The following is a 5,580-nucleotide window of genomic DNA, read 5'->3' on the forward strand; positions in this document are numbered from 1 at the left end:
GACCTGCTGGACTCAGGTGATCCTTCCGCCTCATCCTTCCAAGTAGTTGAAACTACAGGTTCATGTCACCACATCTGGCTAATTTTATGATTTATTGTAGAGATGAGATCTCACCAAGTTACCGAGGTTGGTCTCGAACCCATGGGCGCAGGCAATTCTCTAAACCTTGGCCTCCCAAGGTACAGAGATGATAGGCATGAGCCACCGCGCCCAGCCTGTTTGAGGCTTTCTTTGCTCTACATCCTTGTCAGTTTGGGTTTGTTTCCAATACACTGAACCACAGGATAAAGAAAGTACTAGGTCGTACTGTGGAACTCACTGAGAATTAAAACACAGTATCCTATTTTTAAAAATTAGGTTGGGGGCAGTGGCTCATGCCTATAATCCCAGCACTTTAGGAGGCTGAGATGAGAGGACTGCCTGAGCCCATGGATTCGAGATCAGCCTGGGCAACTTGGTGAGACCTCATCTCTACAGTAAATTTAAAACTTAGCCAGGCGTGGTGGCGCATGCCTGTAGTTCCAGCCTGGAAGGCTGGAAGGCTGAGGCAGAAGGATCACCTGAACCCAGCAGGCTGAGGCTGCGGTGGCCATGATCATGTCACTGCACTCCAGCCTGGGTGACAGAGTGAGACTCCAACTCAAAAAAAAAAAGAAAAGAAAGCCTCAAATACCTAGGTCCAGGAGACATTCTTGCACATATGAACCAGGCTACATATACAAGAATGTCATAGTAGTATTGGCTAAAAATTGATTATTATTATGTTTAATCAACAGTAGATTGAATATATACATTGTCGACAACAAAGAAATAAACATAAAAAATACATAAAAGAAAATAAATGAACTACAGCTACACATAACAGCATGGATGTTACAAACCATGTTGAAAGAACTGTATACATTACTATTTCATTTATCTAAAAGTTCCAAAACAAGTAAAACTAAGTCACATGGTTTGTGGTAGCAAATGTAGGTGGAAAAACTAATAAAATGACTATAACAAAAAACAGGATATCGGTTACTTCCGTCAGGGAGAGAGGGAGATATGTCAGGGAAGGGCACACGAAGGTCTTCCAGGTTATGGCCAATTTTCCAGTTCTCCTGGGTGACAGATACATTGGAGTTCATTTTGAATTATTTGTAACTGAATATAGGCACTCACCAACTTGTGCCCTGTTCTAAAGTTTTATTTCACGATTCAAAGAATAAACAAAACAGAACACAGATCTAGGTGTCAGGAGACCTGGATCAGGTTTATCATTAAAAGAGCTGTGTCTTACAAGACATGTTATTAAATCTCTCTGCCTCAACCTTCTTATCTCTAAAATGGGGATAATAATAATAACTGCTGCTTAGCCAAGGCTTACCAATTCTAGGGCTCATGCTACGTGCTTTTATATATGTTATCAGTAGTCATTATATGTCTCTTGGGAAGATATGTCTCATTGGCAGAAACACGTAACTGAAGCCAACTTAGGCAAAAAGTATTATGAGGATGAAGAAACGGCCTGCAGAACCTAAGGACAGAGTGCAGCAGCCAGGGAAAGGGCCCTGGGGACTCCATTTCTTATTGTTGCTTTTCTGCACTTAACTGTTGTATTCTCCTCTCTTGCTATACATGGTTGTCTTTGTATCTCAGGTCACATGTGAGAAAATGACCACTCACAACTCCCAGACTTATATCCTCTCCATTTAAGACTCTAGTCAGACTGAACCTGGAATTTCTCAGTACAAATGAAAGTTCCTTGGAGAAATGATTCTTACTGCTATAGTTTGGATCGAGTGTCCACTTTGGATCCAATCAACTGTGGCAATGGAGCAGAATCACATCACACAAAAAGTGCACTTGGGATACCCATCGTGGAACTCAATAGGGACTTTGTTGCTGGCACTCAGTCCCCAGAACTCTAATTCCATAATTCCATAGAGGTGTATAGTCCTAAGAGAAAAAGTTTCTAGGAGAGGTGGGGAAGGGAAAGGAGGGCAGAACAGAAAACCCAATATCAACTGTGATTTAATCTAATATGTACCACAGCCCAACAAGGTAATGTCTATATCCCCATTTTACAGATGAAAAGACTGAGAATCAGACAGAGCCCAGCTTCCCAAAAGAGGCACTCTGGACTTTTTGGGCTAAACAATTATTTGTTGGGGGGGAGGTGGTGGCATACCGTGTGTATTGTAGGATGGTTAGCAGCAGCCCTGATCTCTGTTCACTAGATGCCAACAACATCTCTCCAATGATGACAATAAAAATGTCTCCATTCAGCATGTTGTCCAGGGTCTTTAAAAAACTGTCTTCAGATATTATCAAATATCCACTGCGACTGACCAGCTAAGTAAATCATGCAGTTCCACCCCACTGATAAGACAAAGCCTGGATTCCAACCCAGGTTGGTCTAACTCTATTAAAGCCTGTCCCCTTGGTCATTGTTGGTCTTATGAAAATATCTAACTTACCAGCCAGGCTTGGTGGCTCAGCCTGTAATCCCAGCACTTTGGAAGGCCAAGGTAAGTGGATTGCCTGAGCCCACGGGTTCAAGACCAGCCCGGGCAACTTGGTGACACCTCATCTTTACAATAAATCAAGAATTAGCCAGACGTGGTAGTGCGTGCCTGCAGTTCTGACTACTCGGAAGGCTGAGGCGGAAGGATTGCCTGAACCCAGCAGGTCAATGCTGGGGTGGCCGTGAGCCTGCCACTGCACTCCAACCTGGACGATGAAATGAGACTCCAACTCAAAAAAAAAAAAAAAAAAATCTAACTTACCTCAAAAGGTTGTAAAGAGAACATAAATGTGAAAGCACCTTGAAGAGTTAGATGGAACATAAATATACAATTATGTCTCCATTTTCCTCTTATGAGCTTCCAGCTCTGTGGATCCAGGTGGCTGCTCAACTGGACAGAGCCCTGCATCTGTAAAGAACAAGCACTTCATGAGCCTTACCACCAAGCAGTCATATTTCCCATTCAGTTGCACAATGTGATTCCTTTCCAAATCTTCCTCCCCATGAAGATTGGTATTCCCAGGTTCTTGCCTGCACATGTCCAATTCCATTCTCAAAGGTATGATTTATGGTATCTTTCCTTGGCTGGGTTTTCTCTAATAGAGTCAGACTTTTCTCTGGATACTTTGGTCCTCAAAGCTCATATATTCTTCTTCCACAAACAACTAAGTGTGTTATGTCTCTTCTTCTATGAACTAGAGGTCTCAATAACCTAGGCTGCATGAGGGTTATCATTGCCTTCTTCTAAACCCAGTGGTTTTCTTAGAGTTTTCCTTCCATAACTAAAATCTCTCAGAACATTGCTAGACAAAGCCTTCCATGTATAGACACCAATCTGTTAGTTTTTACCGTTCCCTTCTTTTCTTTTCTTTTTTTAATATTGTGATTCGATTCTAAAAATGCTGAAGACCTTCATTTGCAAGGTTTTGAGGCCCTTCCATCCAAACCAGAAGGGAAAACATTTTGGCTGGGATAAGTGTGGGTTGGCCACACACTAGTGATAGGAAAGCTTTACAATGATCTCCTGGGAGTTTATAAAAGAAAGCATATTCACTGGTCAGGCATGGTGGCTAATGTTTGTAATCCCAATGATTTAGGAGGCTAAAGAGGAAAAATTGTTTGAGCCCAGGTGTTTGAGACCAGCCTGGGCAACATAGCAAGACCTTGTCTTTACAAAAAAATCAAAAAAGCTGGGTGTGTGATGCACTATAGTTCCAGCTACTCAGAAGGCTGAGGCAGAAGGATTGCTTGAACCCAGGAAGTCAAAGCTGCAGTGAGCTGGGATCATGCCACTGAACACCAACTTGCAACAGAGCGAGACCTTGTCTCAAAAAAGGAAAAAGAAAGAAAAGAAAGCATATTCTACAGCTTAATTTGGCTACCCCATAAAATAACCATGATATGCCATCCATATCCTTCCAGTCAAGATATAAACACTTTGTTTGGAGCTCTGGTTAGGATATAATTTATTTTTAAATAAACTTCTAAAATTGAAGTAGAACTTACATGCAGAAAAGTACACAAATCCTAAGTGTACAGTTCAGTGAATTTATCCTAAAGTAAACACATGCATGGAACCACCACCCAGTTCAAGAATTTACCAGCATTCCAGAAGCCCCTCTCAGGCCCCCTCCCAGACACCTTCCCCACCCTCTCCCTAAAAACAACCACTATAATTTAATCTCCTGACCTCCATATTTTTATATATCTGATGGCCCAGATAATTATCTCTGGAGGCCAGAGTTAATCAGAAGCTGGGAGGATTATTTCCCCATGAGTCACTCCTCATAAGAGTGGTTTATCAGTGAGGATGCTTCCAGCTGCAAGTAATAGAACCCTTGACTCAAATAGCTTAAACAATAAGAAAATGTATGATTCCCCACATAAATGGAAGTCCTGCTTTAGGGCGAGCTTCAGGGTTAATTGAGTTAGCAGCTTGAGTCAACACAGACCCATGTCTTTCCTTCTCTTCATCAAGCCATCCTTGGAGTTTTTCTCATTCAGCTGGCAGCAGGATAGCCACAGTCCCTTCCTGTGGCTCTCTCAGGAGGGGAAGCTTCTCCTGGACGTCTCTCTGCCGATGGCCCTCACATTCCATTGGTGAGAACCAGATCACATGTGCAACCCATCAGACCAGGGGGCGGGGATTGTTCCAAATGTCTTAGATTTACCATCTGGGGTGGGATGCACTTTGAGAAGTCTACCCCAAAACCCCCACAGAAAGCCATGTAACTAAATGGAAAATGTCTGCTTTTATTTATAAACATGCTTTACACTGCTAAATGGTAACAAATTGTAAACAGCCGAGATCTGTGGCTGAGCTTACTGTTGGAGATTCAAGGTTACAAGTAAGTAACTTTGTGAAAAAAGAATAAATTGACTGTAGCAAAATAAACACAGCAGCTCTTGCCCTCTCTCTCCCCCCTGACCGTCCTTCTCTTTGAATGACCTGTTTGGGCGCTGAGTCATAAACATATTTTTTTTTAATGTTATTGGGATAGTGTCTATTACCAGTTATGTTAAGCACAGGACATAATGTTTCAGTATATGTTTATGACAAATCCTACCTCCTTAAAAATCATATGATGGCATGTGATGAGGCAGGCATGTCACTTAAATGCTGCAAGCTGTGCAAGCCACAGCTCCTCAAAAGATTCCAGGTTCCTTCAGTCACGCAGTAATACCCAGTAGCCATTCAATCCCTTTAGAGTTTGAATATTCTCACATTAAAATACCATTTTTCCCTTAAGGAATATTACAGATATGAGTCATATGTATTTTTTTTTTTTTGAGTTGGAGTCTCACTCTGTTGCCCAGACTGGAGTGCAGTGGCTGCTCCCGGCCACCGCAGCCTTGACCTGCTGGGCTCCGGTGATCCTTCCACCTTAGCCTTCCAAGTAGCTGGAACTACAGACGCGCGCTACCCCGCCCGGCTGATTTTTGATTTATTGTAGAGATGAGGTCTCACTGCCTAGGCGGGTCTCGAACCTGTGGGCTCGGGCAATCCACTCACCTCAGCCTCCCAAAGGCGCGGGATTACCGGCTGAGCCACCAAGCCCGGCTGATTCATA

At 42.8% G+C, this 5,580-nt stretch overlaps 1 pseudogene; it reads right to left on the minus strand.

The window, feature by feature from the left end:
• Window positions 1-5,580, minus strand: part of LOC110596710 — a 6,909-nt pseudogene that overhangs the window by 409 nt on the left and 920 nt on the right.

This window comes from Carlito syrichta, unplaced genomic scaffold (genome assembly GCF_000164805.1).
Source record: "Carlito syrichta isolate Samal-C Ts95f unplaced genomic scaffold, Tarsius_syrichta-2.0.1 Scaffold312739, whole genome shotgun sequence".
NCBI lineage: Eukaryota > Metazoa > Chordata > Mammalia > Primates > Tarsiidae > Carlito > Carlito syrichta.